This window comes from Canis lupus, chromosome 30 (genome assembly GCF_048164855.1).
Source record: "Canis lupus baileyi chromosome 30, mCanLup2.hap1, whole genome shotgun sequence".
NCBI lineage: Eukaryota > Metazoa > Chordata > Mammalia > Carnivora > Canidae > Canis > Canis lupus.
The window spans coordinates 32,684,999-32,701,754 of NC_132867.1; the positions used below are offsets into that span (position 1 = coordinate 32,684,999).

At 37.0% G+C, this 16,756-nt stretch overlaps 1 protein-coding gene across 2 annotated transcripts in view; it reads left to right on the forward strand.

Annotated features, from left to right (window-relative positions):
* Positions 1-16,756, forward strand: part of SLC5A3 (solute carrier family 5 member 3) — a 33,246-nt gene that overhangs the window by 862 nt on the left and 15,628 nt on the right. The gene's annotated exons all lie outside the window — the stretch shown is intronic.

Consider the following 16,756-nt stretch of genomic DNA (forward strand, 5'->3'; position numbering starts at 1 on the left):
AGGGCTAGAGAGGCTGTGCCATTGTGTCCCGAGCTTGTGCTCCCAGAATCTGGGAGAAGAGAAGATTGTATTGTTTAGCCTCCGGAGGATTCCCCCTTTCTGGCTCTAAGCCCTCCACGCTAAGATATTATTGCGTAGGGAGAGTAGGGAACAAGGAAAAACCAGAAGCACATTATTAAAAAGGAAGCGTTTTTAATTATGTAGGAACTGGTTAAGCCCTCCCTTTAACCTGTGGCTTTTAGGCGATACCATAGAGCCTGGGAAACGTGGTTATTGAAATTTATTTTACCTTGTTTTGGGGACCAGACAGACTAGTAGTAGTAGAGTATAGGCGTGATAGTTGTTCCTTGCATAAACCTTTGAAATGAAAACTCCGCACTCTTTGTTTTTAGCATAACTGCCAAATACATAGGTTAGTTAACTGGCTTCAAGCAGATTAGTTTAACTGTACTTGCATTACCGTGTTACTTGTACTCCTTCGTATCCTGTTTTTGTTTGTTTGTTTTTTTTTTTTTTTTGTATGCTCCTGTATGTGGTGCAAACATTTTTTATTCTAGTTCAGGTAAGACACGTAGCGTATAGTTTGGTGAGGATAATTTGATACTTGCCTTGAAATCCCGGGGGGGGGGGGGGGGGGAATGTGGTGCAAGTCCATTAACAGATAATGAAGGTGAACTCTTCCCTGGAGGAGGTGGCCTCCGTGGGTACAGATAGGACATTGTAACAATGGTGAAGTTGTGTTACAGAGTTCTTGACCTGAATAAAGTCAGATTAAACAACTGCAGAAATTTCTTTTTTTTTTCTGTTAATAAAATAGTTTTGGAGTAGGTTGTAAATGTATAACAGACTTCAAGTTTTGGACAATTTTGCTTTCAACTTAGGAAAATTAGATTCTTAAGATAAGATCCATACTTGGGGGGGAATGAATGAAGAAGGTGTATGTGATGCAAAATGCCACTTGTGGGCTCCTAGACCTTTGGCAGGCCTGGGGAACCCTAGTTCTAGTCTCTGGCAGTTTGTTTCGGCTGCAGGAGGCCTGTAGTGACCCCTCAATTCCTAGTGGCATGTTTTTCATATTTTTAGATCCTGAGATGTATCCCCCTTCAGTGTGATGGTTTAACTCCAGCTTAGCCCCCAACCAATCATTAAGGGGTCTTGGAATTGAGGAAGTAGGCTTACGTTGACAACTAAACAACAGACTTGAAGTTGAGACTGATGTAGCTTAGTTTTTCCAGCATTTTTTGTTTGGAGCATTCCTGGTCTCTTTGGAGTGTGTTATTATTCCCCCTCCCCCAATTTTATTTCCTTTGACCCTTAGCTGGGGTCCTTAAAAATGAGCATATAAGAATTTTTAAGCTGAAAATGCAGAAACTGTTGAAGCTTTCAGCAGGTTTTGTATGGGATACCCCCTGTGTTGTAGCACAGTCACCTGTGGGGGTTCCCGTTGAAAGATTTAAGGGTGTAGTATACAGAATGAATCCTTGAACTGTACAATTTTGTGTTGATCCATCACTTAGAATTTCCAGTGCTGTGTTTTTCTCAGTTGCAACTGGGAGTTAAAGGAGTCTGCTTTTGTCACACTTGCAAGTTTATGCATTTATGAATGTAGTTACCAGTCTTCCCAAGAAGAAATTTATTTACAGGTGCCATTTAGCCGGAATTTTGCCTTAATGTATTGTGTTTTAAAAAATGCTTTATTTTTGTTTTTTCCCAACATTTAATTTAATATGAAAAGTAGGTAAAAGTGTGGCTAAATTCAGAAATTGGACATGGTAAATAAACGATATTGTGAAACCAGGCCTTCGAAGGTGATAACTACAGCCAGTTAAAAGGGTTGTTGCTTAGTCCAGTCTTTGATCATATTTGTAGAAGGGTCTCTAGGATAAAAAGGTTTTATTTGTGTTACACCTGTATCAGATAGCATGGGAGGAGTTTTCTAACAACTGAAAAAGACACAAACTTTCTGTGAGATGGAGAGTTCTTTTGTTCACCTCCACCTTGGCCTCTTGCAGTGGAAACATTCAAGTAGAGAGAGGAAGGGTCCTGCATTGGTGGGTAAGGTCTGACGCTGATTTTTGAGGACCCTTCTCTGGAGAGTCTGAGAAAGTGGCTGATGTGCTTTCATTTCACCTTGAAATTAGATTTTAAACATTGGTATTTAATTTCAGTTAGGCAGGAGACAGAATTGCCAATTCATGAATGATAAAGCCACATACTGTGTAGAGAAGCCCAGGAAAAGCTGTGTAAACTGTGTAAAATTTTTACTTTTAGGATGGGTTCAGGAAGAGGAATTTTGAGGTGAAAAAAAAGTTATACAGAACATTTATATTCTGTAGTTACTTAGTTTAGGAACTTTTTAAGATTAGGAACATTTTAATTATCATGTCTTAGTATGTTTGCCCAGAGTTAGCATATTTTAGAGTTGTGAAAGCCTTGGGCAAAAATGTTTTCCTGAATTTTCTCATTGGTACTCAGGAATTTTTACATGAGGAGTTAAAGATTAATGGTTAAAGTAATAACTAGCTTAATTACTAAATAAACTCAAGTGTATATGATAAAGTACCATTTATATATCTTATGTATACATCCATAATAGGAATAAAAGAACAGATGGCTACTTTGGAAATCTTGAGTTTTTCATTAAAACAGTTTACCAGTTATTTTATGTTTACTACTCTTCATTTTAAATTTTGTTGAAAAGCATATTCTGTTTTAAATTTTAAAATCACTCATTGAAATAGTTCTTTATAGGTATAGTTTTATGTTGTAATCTGAGTTTAATTTATAACCTAAGTTTAGAAATAAAAGTGTAGTGAGATTCCAGTTCTTGAAATGTAGAAATGTTTTCAGACTGTATGGTGAGGAGTCTTGTCTTTACTCAAGCCTTTTTGATTGGAAAAAGCTGGCAGTTTTGTATTCTAGAATTGTATCCAGGGTAGGATCTTCTGAAAGTAATACCTACAAAATGTTTACAGTTTAGATACCTTTTGGAGACATAGATGAACTCAAGTATTGGACTAGCCAGACCTAGGTCCATTGCAGCTTGGCTTGTTGGCAACATTTGATAATGAGGAAACAGTGACATTTCTGCGCTCAGGTGGTAGCCAACAAAAGTCCAAAAGGAAACCTCTTTGTTCTAGCTGTCAGATGGCTAAGTTAGTCCTTTTCTTCTCATGGGCCCTCCTTGAATGACTTAGCTTGTATCTTTAATAATCACCCTTTGTGTTTTGTCTGCTTGAAGCCAGACAACTTAAAATAGTTATCCAGTAATGAAAGACTTGAGCCTTGTGGGCAATGTTATACTCTCATTTGGTATTACAGTTTTTTTGGGTTACAGCTCATTGCCGCAGCAAGTGATTGAAGAAGGAGTCCTGTTCCTGCCCCTGAGCTACAGCTAAGGTACAAGGAGTGGCTTGGGGGTAAGGAGTCCTTCCTCACCAAACATGGTTTGTATTTATTAAGACTGCTTGTCAGAAGTTGACATTCTGCACTGATTTTTTTTCCCCTTTAATTGTTATTCATGACCCCTACGTTGATTACTGATGTTTATAGGTTTTATAAAATTTAGGAATTTATATGCAGACTGTTACTGAATCTTCTCATCTTTAGATTACAGTCACTTTAAAGAAAACTAAGAGTTTGAAAGCAGTGAGGGACAAACGCTAAGGTAATCATTTTCATCCAGTACCTTTGCTGTATTTGTAGTACAAGTGTATTTTTTTCCCGTTCAAGGTAATACCTCTTTTTAGTGGAAGGCAATATTCTTAACCAATGGGGATTATTGTCAACACATGTAGTTATCTCTTAGCAGAATCAAATTTAAGCAATTAGTCAAATTTAAGGAAATCATTCAAACTAATGAACATCTGGTAAGTTATTAATATATTTAAAGGAAAAACTGCCTTCAGAAGTTTGGAAAAGGACAGTTAATCCAGTTCTCTTACCGTTGTTCGATGTTACAGCAGGAGTTGACAAATGGTGGCTCACAGGCCAATTTAAACCTGCCACCTGTATTTTATGGCTTGTGAGCTAAGAAGGGATTTTACATTTTTAAGTAGTTGGAGAGAAAAATCAAAAGGATAATTTATGATGTGAAAATTCTAGGAAATTCAAGTTTCAGAGTCCATAAATGTAGGTGTATTGGAACATAACCCTGTTCATTTGTTTATATTTGTTCTCTTGTCCTTTGCAGAAGAAATTTGCTGACCCTTGATTTAGAATATGCAGACACATAATTTCATAGTTTCAGTATTTCTCTTAGTGTCTTATGGTGCTGTTTTCTGACATTTCTGCTTTGATTCTTTCCTTCCTTGTATTATTATACCTTTCACCATCATATGGATGATTTGCCTTTTTTTTTTTTTTTTTTTTTGTAAGCTAAGAACTCTTAGCTTTTGTACTCTTCTGTGTGCTGGTTATAGCCTCCTGGATATCCCCTTGGCACTGCAAACTCAGTATGGTTCAAACTTGAGTTGCCTGCCCTAAAACTTGATTCTGTTTATGGCTTTTCTGTCTTCTATCATTTGTGGCTGAACAAAATTCAACTCTTTATATTCCTGTACTCCCAATCCCATGTCGTCTTTTCTGCTCTAGTTGAACCACTAATATTTCTAGTTTGATTCTTGCAGTTTCTTCGCTGGTCTCTCTAACGCACTGCTGAGGGGAGGATAGTTAATGCCTGTAGTCAGTATGCTTCCTAGAGTGCAAAACTAGTTGTTCTTGAGATACTTAAAGACAAGTTAAGACAATTGAGATTCATTTTTAGCAAGGAAGTAATACAAAATTGTATAGTGACGGCTTTCTGATTGCTTTATTACCTTTCTGTAATAGTTGATCGTGTCAACATTGTTGCTAAATTCCAGCACACCTACTGTTTTCACAAAGACATTCCGAGTGAAGTCTGGCATCTTAGGCCACCTTTGATAGGACCCCAACTTTTTTTTAACTTCATCTCTCAATTTCTTTCATTCTCCTTTCCATGTACCCAGTAAACAAACTTGTTGCAGATCCCCATAAATAAATACCATTGCCTTTCATTTTCTTGGTGCCTGTGTCATACTGCTTTTCTTGGAATGCCCTCCTCTCATGTTACCCATGGTCTACATGAAAATTTGCCTCAAGTCTATCTCAGTATGCTAAAAAAAAGTGTTGAGCACCTACACTGTTAGGAGTAGAATATAATTTTTCCTTTGGATTTGCATGGTGTTTTCCTATGTCTTATCACATGGATCACTTTTGTATTGTAGTTAATTGGTGAATGTTCATCTCCTTTGCTAGATTACAAATTCTTGAGGGCTAAGCCTGTTTCATTTCTGAACTCTGCTCTGCATTGCACTTGTCCATGTTCACTTAGCTAATTTATGAGGGTTCCTACTCTCTAAAACAGTTATGGGTGATAAATACGCTGACCTCTTGTGTTAGTAAGTTGTTTCCAAGCCGGTGCACTTGGCTTGTACTGGGTGAGGTGTATGCTTACTAGAAGTTGTATTGGTTTCCTGTATTGGTTTACTATTTCATGGCAAGTAATCTTGATTTTATAATAATAATAATGTATCATGTACACTGATGAAATGAGTGCAAATCTTTTTTTCCCTGAAAACCAAGTTGGATTCTTTGGAAAGACTTGATAAAGGTGAGTTACTACAATAATGGTTGTAGCATTAGACATGGCTGCAATATCTACCAAGTTTGGGAGGAAGAGGAACATTAGTCATGAAGGATTCTGTATGTAGATGCTTTATAAGGATTTCATAAAGCTTTCCTCTTGTAATGAAACAAAATGGAAATTGTAGATGATGCATTTATAGGTGTGGTTTAGATCAAGCAGAAGAAACTTCAATCAGCAAGGAGCTCCTCCTCATCGATTCCATTCTCCAAAGTGCTTTCACCCCCTATTAAAATTGGCAAATGAATGTACATTTATGTGTTAAACTTAAATAAAATGTTTAAGGTACGTATTTTGATTTCCTACTTTAGCTTTAATCCATTTTTTACCTATTATTTTTGGATTTGATTGTTTAGGTTATGAAAGCTTCTGCTTTAGTAAGTGCTCTGATTTTTGTTTTCTAAATAAATAGAAGAACATAAGATCCTCAATGAAGATACTGGTTGTGTTATGTCGGAATAAACAAAACTGGCACTGGGAAACTAGAAAGAGCTAGAGACAGATCGACCTGCTTTTGGTTCCTGGCTCCTGCCTCCTAGGGATCTTAACCTTTTTGGATCTTCATTTCCTCGCTGTAAAATGGGAGTGATCCTTAAGTTGGAGAGTCTGAAGATAAAGTGGTAACATGACCTTGGATGCAATAGGTGTTCAGTGTGACACGAAAGTAGTTTTGTGTTATCAGGCAAGTTATTGAACTTTTATTGCCTAGTTTTCCATTATTACCGCTTTAATGATGAAGAGACTCCAAAAGGTAATTTTTTTTTTTTATATGTAAGTTTTATCAAAATCTGAGGGTTAGTCAAACCTGGAATGTAGTAGTTGCTCAATAAGTTTTTGAATTTGTGAACATGAGTCATAGTACATAATAGCTTGCATGCTAATTAAGCAAGGGCAAACTTTTGCATCTACGAGATGTAATATGTATATGAGGGTTCCCATGGACTCCACCAGCTTAGAATGATCTCTTTGTGATGTCTGTCATTTAGTGACAGCTGCTGGCCTTTGCCAGGCCCTGCACTGAGACTCCTCATCAAGAACTAAATTTGCATCTTTGTATTTATCTCTCTCATCCAACCTTAATATAACTAATACTTTAGTAGTTAGACTCAACGTGTGTTTTAGGTGAAAAGTTGGGAAGAGTGAAGAATGGGAAACTCTCAAGAGAATAATTACTTTAGGCTGTTAATAAGGTGATTTGAGGCAAGTGTAGGGGGAAACTTAGTATTTTAATTTTATTTAGTAAATGTTTGATTGCTAATAGGCAAATTGCTAAAGCTGTAAGGATGACCTCTTTTCAGAAGGAAAAACAGAGCAGAGAGATGGTAGCCTAATTGATTTCTGCCACTACATGGTATTTTCAGTTAGTATTCTACTTTCTATTTTTGATACAGCAGCGTATTATAAAACCACATATTTTAATTGGTGATTTGAATAATTTGTTCATTCTTATTGGTACAGATTTTATTTTTATAAAGGAATTAAAATAGTATTTTATACCACATGTTGCTGGAATGTATATATTTCATTAATTTTTTTTTAGTAATTGTTATGAGCCAGAAATACTTGTAGTCTAACAAGTCCAAGATACGACCTTCTATGAGAGAATGTGCTTTTTAAAAATATTTACTTAATTATCAGTCTTCTAAATCCATCTTTATTTCAGACTTAATTTGTGACTTTGTACCTGATTTTTTTATTTTACTCTGAAGTTGTGTAATGGGGATGCTATAAGGTATTGGGCACCTCTGGAAGCAGACTTGAGAAAAGTGTGTGTGTGTGTGTGTGTGTGTGTGTGTGAGAGAGAGAGAGAGAGAGAGTATATAAAGGAAGAAACAATCTGACCAAGAGGAATAGTAATGCTGGTAACTGAAGTCCTTTTCATTCTGTTTGGGAGATGGTGATATAAATTGTAAATGTATTCATGAGTTAATAAAAGCTATCTAACAAAGTTGCCTGAAGAATAGCCAGGATGTGTGCTGAATTCTTTTTTAACTACTATATTTTAAAACTAGGTAAGTATAAATGGTTGTCCTCAGTGGAGGTTATACTTTGTCATAGTTTGGAGTGTTTTAATTCATGACTGCAAAGGGGTGGGTGGGCTGATGGCGAGATGAAAGAGCCATTGGGTGGGGAGCATGTGTGTGCTGGTGGTGCTGGTGCTGACTAACCCAGTCTGTTGCCTGGGAGTGTGGGCCTGGTTTTACCCCCTCGTCCTTTTCTTTCCTACTGTTAGTAGCCAGAGATCCAGATTTTTCAGGAAATCCAATTTTTAAGATGTTGGCAACTCACTCAAAAGTATTTAAGCATATAGACCAAATGAAATCTATCTGTTGGTCAGATACGCTACCACCTGATTTCTGACTTAGATAATTGGCTTTAGACATTTTTTAAAGATGTCCATGATAGCTTTTAGACCTTTTTTTAGCACTTCGGTTTCAGAAATTGCTGCTCACATGTTGATAAAACCCATTTTGTTAATTGGCCATTGGTTTACAATAGGACTGATAGTTAATGGCAAACACATTCCATTCTTAAAAGTAATAGTGGTTTTTAGTTTTGGACTGCTGGGTTATTTATGCATGTCCATGTAGGCTAAAGTGCATGTACAGACTTAAGAGAATAGCATGAGGACTGAAGTATGACTTACTGTAAACTGTCAGAAATTAGTATTCATAGTCCACTTTTTTTTTTTTAATGTCTGGGTGATGCTTATTTTAAGCATGCATTAGTGCAATTTGCTTTATACCCATAGTACTAGCCTCTTAAGAGTTTGAAATACTGTTCTGAGCAAGAGTACTTGTCTAGAAAATGAAATTTTTTGAAGTTCACATTAGCTTATATGACCCATGATCCTTGGAACAGATCCATGAAAAAATGTAGGTGCTCTTTAGTCAGAGTATAGAACAAGGGGGATGATACAATGTTTTTGTTTTTGATCAAGCTTCATGTTTCCATAGAGTGGAAACCCAGCTATTAATTACCATGACTTTTCTTTTTTGTCTTTCTCATTTCCCCATTCTCACTTCATATACATAACAGCAAATCACCAATTAAAAAAAAATGCATATATATATCTCAGGTTCAATTTGTTCTTTCCTACCTTTCAAGTCCAGGGTATAATTGATTTGTGTTGCTTCCCCCACCCTCTGCTCCCAATCATTTTAACTGTGATTGCAGCATTCTGATAAAGGGAATCCGTATCCACGTTTGGAACACTTAAGGAGTGGTGGTTATGAGTGAAAACTTAAAAAAGGAATTGCAAGTGAAAGTTTGGACTTAACAAAATCTTAAACCTCAACCTGGAGCCCTCAGTACTTGTAAACTGGCATTTGCTTGCTTCTTCTGCCCTACAGCCAAGAAATAAATGTTGGTATTGTTTGTTTGGACTTTAGTTTTATAACATTCTTGTTGACAACTACCCTTACCGTTAAAATGCTTGAATTTTGTCAAGTGAGGAAAGCTAAGTGCAGCTATCATAGCCAGATTGCTGTGGATGTAGTCCAGTATGGGAAATTTCTCACTTTTCACACAGTAAGGTCTCACTCAAGACCTTAGCAGCACTTGGATTTCAGGTACTGGGAAGGTCCTTGTGGGAACCCATGTGCAGTCTGCTTCAGTTAGGCAAATTATGAATATAAAACCTCATGCAGTTCTGGGTCTGATTCAGAGACCAGGTGAGTTTCTGTTGCTGAATGAAAGACTAAATTTGAGAGTAGGATCTGCCAGGTATCTGTTACATATAGAAAAGGTGTACTTAAGTGTTGTTTTAAAATTTGGTTGAAGCTCTTAAGTAAATATATGACCCACTGGTATGTTGTTTTGATTTTCATTCTTTTACTGGCATAGTATTTGCCTTCTGTTTTGTTAGCAATTATATGAGAAAGCAATTTTGTTTTGAAACCAGATTTCCATCAGGGATGGTCTTGAGTCTGTAGTAGCACTATACCACTCTCAGAAAAACCATTCCTGTTGTGTGGACTGAGGGCCAGGAGGTTTTGCAGATTCAGTTTAAGAAGGTTGAGGTGAAGAAAAACGTCTTTCTGACAAAAATATTTTTTTATTATTTTATCTGATTAGAATGAAATAATTGAAAGCTGCAACATCAGGATCTTCCAATCTTCTAACATTCACGGAAAACAGTTGTGATCCTGTTTTCTATGGAGTTTTAGACTATTTGTCCTATCTTTGAAATATTAGAGAAAAGTCTAGCTGCATTGGTAACCTGTAACCCCATACCTCAGTTTTATGTTTACTTTTTATGTTCAATTCAGGCCATAATTTCTGCCAGTTCTTCCAAATACAGATCAAGTTTTCCTGTTTGTGGTCTTATTTTTTGCTTCTTGGAAATCTTATATTCCCTAAACCTTGAGGAAAATTAGAAAGTTTAAAAGTTTTCCAACCACGTACATCTGCTTGAGGAAACATCTGACTTTCAGGATCTTCTATTTATGACTTGGCCTCCTGGGAGAATTAGAATCTGGTCTGCAAGAAGGCTGGTGTTTACATTTTCTGGCCCCAGTCACATGGAAAAACAAAAAACTTTTTGGCATCTGTTCTTCTAGGAATGATTTTTCCAGGAACATAAGACTGGAACCAAGTAGGATGAACACAGGAAACATGAAGGTGAACCACAAAGTTGACATGGTTGGATGTTCTACATTTAAACCTTGTTTTATACTACTTAATTCTTAGTAGTTTAAGCAGTGTGTGTGTGTGTGTATGTGTGTATGTATTTTCCCTTTGAATACTTAGTCATCTTAAGGGTTAGGTGGTGTGATCTCCATTTTACAAGTGGAAAAACTGAAGCAGAAAGGTGTCCAGGGTCCCACAGCTCAGTAAATGGCTGGGCCAGCATTCTAAGGGCAGTCTCAACCTGGAAACTCTGCTTTTCATCACTTTATCTGTAAAAAGAGTGTACAACATACTGGTAGTGTGGTTAAACTCCCTTTAGTTTAAAGGAAATATTTCACATCTATTTTGAGTGCCTACAGGGTACTAACATTATCATGTTCTATGGGAATATAGTGCTAAACTGTAAGACAAAGCTCCAGTTTTCCTGGAGCTTGCTTACATTCTAGTAAGGGAGACAAAACGAGCAAACGCTGAAGAAAGTGTGATGAGAGACAAATGTGGCAAATTTCATTTTTGTTAGAGTGCTCAGGTGAGGCAGAGACTTAAGTGAAGGACTTAAGTGAGGCCATTGCCATTAACCTGGGACAGAACAGCAGGAAAAAGTGCAGGGATCTTGGAGTCAGTGTTAGCTTGAGTTCAGTTCAGCAGGCTTTGGTTTGTTTTATAGGTCATCTTCAATTGAGCCTTTCCTGAAAGAATTGACAGTGGATAACAATTGTTTAATGCTTAATTTTTTTCCCATGGAGCTTTTTTATTTAGTAATATAGATGTTGCCTTGAGGTAACCTGTTTTCCCCCATTTTCTAGAAGTGAGAATTAAGATGCAGACTTGGGCACACGTAAAAGGAAATAGTTTAATGAATCTCCATACTGTGCCCATCACCCAGCTTCAACAACCAATCAACATTTACCAATCTTGCCTCATCTACACTCCACCTGCCTTCCCACCCCTGCCCTTCGTTTTTTCTTTTATAAAGTATTTTATATTTTCTTTAGAAAAGTTACAAGACCAGTTCAGTTAACCCCTGCATGCTTTTTCACCTAGATCATTGATTGTTAGAACTTACCATATTTGCTCTTTTTTTTTTTTTTCAATCTGCATCATTTGAGAGACGCAAACATCTTGACATGCCATTTTTAGGAATAAGGGCAGTTTTCTTCACAACCACAACATAACCATTACTCAGTTCTGACATTGATACAGTGCTATTATAAAATATTCAATACATACATGTTCAAATTTATTCTGTTACTCCGTTAATATCCTTTAGCTTTTTAATACAGTATTCAGTCAAGGATCATGCATTTGTTTGTTTAGTCTCCTTGATCTAGAACAATTCTCAGGTCTTTGTCATTAACAACAGTAGCACTTTGAAGAGTCCAGGCCCAGTGGTCTGCAGAATCCCTCAATTGGATTTGTCTAGTTGATTTTCTCATGATTTGAGATAGGCTAAACATTGTTGACATTGTTATTAACTAGGGATGGCCGTGTATTGAATGATGAGAAAGCGTAACTGTTTGTCTCACTATTGATGTTAAGTAGTCATTTGGTTTAGGTGTTATCTACCAGATTGTTCCATTGTAAACATACCTTTTCTCTTTTTGTAATTGGTGATTTATAGAGTGACAAAGTTGAGACTGAGTGTTCTTTTCTTGTCTTCCACTGGCTTTAGCATCTGTTGATGATTCTGAATCTGTTATTGCTGGAGTGCTTTAAAGCAAAGTGCAGATAATAAAATTTTACCTGTGAATATTTGGTACATATCCAAAAGGTAAGGGCTTTAAAGAAAAACAAAACTCAACCACAGTGCCTTTATGATACCAGATGAATTCCTTAACATCCCCATGTTCAAATTCTGAATTGTCTCAAATGTTTCTCCCTAGTTGAGTTATTTGATCTGAATCCAGACAAGATCCACAGGCTGCATTTACTTGATGGCCCCTTGAGTCTTAAATGTAACTGATTCCCCACCCTTCCTTACTTTCTGAATTTGGTTTATCTTTTCCTAGTGTCTTATGTGTTTATCTAATCCGGATATTTTCTGTAAACTGGCGGGTAGAAATTTGATTAGTTTTCAGGTTTTGTTTTACAAGAGCACATAAGTATTCAGGGTGTAGCATCACATCAGGATGCACGTATGTCTGTCTTTTAGAGACGATTCATTCTTGGTGGGTGCAGATACTGTCAGTCTCATCCATCCATTTTAAAGTTCTCCATCAGCCTGTCACCTGAGGATTCTAGCATCCATTGTAGTCATTGCCTGGATTTGTGTAGTTACTTTCTCATGACTAGAGATAAGGTTCAACTTTGATGATTCATTAGGGACCACATAGGGTAGTTTTCTAATTGCGTTATTTCTTCTTTATCAATGAGATTTTTTTTTCTGACTTGTATTTTTTTCCTACATTTTTATGTGTATCTTGGGGAGTGTTGTAAAAGAATATATTTTTCATCTTCACAGAGGATATTTCTGGACTTTCTTAGTGATCAAGTCCTCAATTTAGAAAGGACAAAAATGTCCTCAATTTTCTCATTTATAAATTAGGGATTATTATTATGCTTATCTCTTGGGGTTTTGTGAAGATTGGATGAGCTGGTACATGTAGTGTAGAAATGGTGCCTGGTGTTGGTAAATGGTAGTTCTTAAAGTATCTTGCTCAGTATTGTGGAACATTTAATGCTTCAAGTGTAATGGGAGGTAGAGGTGGGATATATAGTCTTCATAAGCGGAGATCAGCAAGAGGGTTGGGCTTGTAGAGAAGAGTAGGCTGAAGGAAAATTCTCCTTCCCCACACTGACCTGCCTTTTGTATGGAAACAACCATAGTAGAAGAAGCACTTGGGAATCATTGCACACTATGAGGTGGATATTGATATTGCAGGGGTAGTATCTAGAGGACTTCTGCAGTGGAGTTAGTACAGTGAAATAAGTAGACCACTCTTATGATGAGTGGGTAGGATGAGATAGTGGCTCCAGATAACAATTTTTTACTACATCATGGCCCATTGAGATTTCTGTCTGAACAAAGGGCTTCTTGCCTTGTTTGATTTGCCTTGTCATTCCATACACTCTCCAAACTGTTTGTGATAGCTGATCTGATCTCTTTGGTAGGGGAGGAAGTGCTGTACTCCCTTTTGGCCTTTTACTCTGTCATCACTTACTGCTTAAAAACAAAAACAAAACCTACTCTTGAGGATTATGTAGGATATTGAAAGTTTAACACTTTTGGTTAGGTACTTTATCATTAACATTTTATTTAACAAACATTTGCCTACCTGTGGTGTGCCAGGCTGCTCTGGACACAGTTTACATCACTGAACAGCACAGACAAGAATCTCTGCCCTTATGGAGGTTACATTCTGGTGGTGAGGAAATAATAAACATAAATAAGTTCTTTGGTATCTTAGAAGGTATTGAGTGCTATGGAAAAAAAAATAAAGCAGAATGGAATGCCTGGCTGGATCATTTGGTGGACCATCTGACTCTTGATCTCGAGGGTCATGAGTTCAAGCCCCCTGCTGGGTGTAGAGATTACTTTTAAAATAAAGTAAATAAAAGTAAAGCAGGTTGAAGGACTGAGGTGGTTAGTGGAGTTACTTTTGAGTAAAGCTGTAAATGAGAGGAGAGCAAGTTGTGAAAATCTGGGAGTTGCTAAGTGTACCTTGCATAGGGAACAGCAAATGTCAAGGGCCAGAGGTATGTTTGGTGTGTCGTGAACTGTAAATAAAAGGATGACTGCTTGCTGTGTTAATTAATGCCCTGCAGTAGACCAAGGGCCAAAGCTTGGAGACAGGTTAAGGTAAGGGCAGTTGGTAAACTAGATCAGATGGGATGGTGATTTCAACCAGAGTTCTAGCAGTTGAAATGACAAATGGTCCGAGTATAGATACATGTTTTGAGATAGATCCAGCAGACTAATCGATTGATTGTGTGTGGCTTGAGAGAGACAATGAGCAAGTTGTCAGGAATGCCTTATAGTACTGATATGATGAGACCTGAGCAGTAGTGAGAGTGGAGTTGGCCTTTCCTTGAGATGGGCAAGACTGAGAGTGAGACAGGTTTAAGGAATATGAGCCAAGTTATTCACACTCCCAAGCAACGATAGGTGGTCACAAACACTTCATTCAAGCAGAACCGTGGTCCACAGATTTTACTATGAAAACTCTTTTATCTGTAGATTGCTGATTCTTTTAGCCTAATGTCTTGAGGATGGAGGAGTTAGCAAGTGAAGGAAGACTGGCTTGGGTAGATTCATGTGGCCCATGGTAACAAAGTCAGGTGTAGAAGGGATAGATTTTTTTATTCTCTGGTGAAAGAACAATTAACACTGCAGAGAATGAAGGCATAAGCCTTGGGTTTGGACTGTGAGAACCAGGATAAGCCCTGGTCTTACAAAACTGATTCATCAAGGCTTCTCTGCTGTTTGTTTACTTACTTAAGAAGCCTATGCCAGGGACCTCTTTTTGTTTTGAATCTTTAGTTTTTCCTTAATATATCCATTCACACATGATCATACATAAATACTTCAGTTGCATTTTATCCTGTGTGCTCTTGTAGTCTGTTTTGTAAAAGTTTGTTATATAAAAATCTCAAGTATTTTCTCTATAAGCACAGATTTTTAAACATGGATGATACAGGATTTTTTTAATTGTTATTATTTATATTTCTTTCTATTAGTAAAGACATGTTCTTGTCATTGAAGATAGTATTGCCTAGTGATTATAAGGGCAGAAACCATTTAGACCGATAGATGCAAGTGCAGATGCTGAAGTAAATATGAGTAACTGTCCTGGGGCAAGTTACATTACTTCCTTGGTTTCCTTTTCTCATCTGTAAAATGATCGTAGTAATTGTACTTATTCCATAATTACTCTAAGGAGTATCTTAATGCACACAGTGCTCCTATTATAGTATCTATAAGGTGTTAGGACTTAGGTCAGTAAGTGTCAGGCCTTTTTTTTTTTTTAATCTTTATATATAATTTATAACTCACTTATCTTTGACACCCAGTCTCCTATAAACAAACATAGACACTGCTGCTCTCTCTTCATATTTTCATTTCTCTCAAAAAGGTTATTGGAGTTTTTCCATGTACATGATCTAGTATAATCCACATAAAACTTGAAAACAGTGGTAGTTTGAAAGTTATCCTCATACTTAAAAGGTTTTCATTCTCTGAGACTTCTTTAAAAAAACAACACGAAACATTGTGAGCCAGACTTTGATATTGATAGAAACAGATTAAAATGAATGGGATGTGTGTATATGTGTGAAATGATAAATTTGGTAGTTCATTTTTCTTAGGTGAATAACATTTTATTTGAAGAAATGGTTTACTTACATGGGAAACCATTCTCCTAAACCCCATCTCTCCCCAGTACTTTGCTAAAAATAGAGCTGGTCTGGTTGGTAGAGAGATGCTGGAGGGGGGCTCAGATCCCTGCCTACCCTGCCTTGCCTCCCACCCTGGTGGTTTAAATGCCATTTAGTTCAATCAGGGTTTCATGCATTTCTTACATACTTTCAGAAATTTGAATAGCTGAGGTTGTAGGTACAATAGAAACATTTTGCAAGAAAGTTTTAAGAGCAAACTCCTTACATGTTTTAGGGACTGTTGTATCATGATTACATGTAGTGTTATCTTTAGCTCCACTTGTGATTTACAACTGACTGGAATTCATATGAGTTGTATTAGAAACCCTTGTTTCACTTTTATGTGCCACTGATAAACTACTACCATTATTGGTATATGTTCAATTTGCCAACATATAGAATAACACCCAGTGCTCATCCCATCAAATGCCCCCCTCAGTGCCCGTCACCCAGTCACCCCCACCCCCCACCCACCTCCCCTTCCACCACCCCTAGTTCATTTCCCAGAGTTAGGAGTTTCTCATGTCTCCCTTTCTGATATTTCCCACTCTATTTCTACATTTTTAAAGTAAGCCTGGATTGAGGATGGTCACATATATATGCACCATTAATCTACTCTGTTAGTGGCATTTGCTTTACTGAACCTTGAGTCAAGATGACGAAAGTGAAAATGCGTATGAAAAGTCTGTAAGTAGAATTTTGTCTATGTTTAGGGTTTTCTTTTTGGTATTTTACTTGAAGTGATGTAAATTAGGAGCTAATTGTTCATGAGATGGTTGAGAGTCTCCTTAAGATACTTGTGAGAGAACTGAATATTTAATATTTTATTTAGTTCTTTTATCTATATATAGTTTTTGTGAGAAACCTAACAAGTTTGGGATATAGTTGACAGTTTAATTTGAAAGGAGGTGATAATCATAACTTTTAATTCATACAAGTTGTAGAAGGTAAAGCAACATGTGCTAAGTACCTGGTCTATGCACTGGACAATTTTATGTGGCTCCAGCCCTTCAAAACTTGTCTGCTTTCTCGATGGTGCCACCCATACATGTAAGTTTTCAAAGGTGCCCATGTGTTCCATAATTC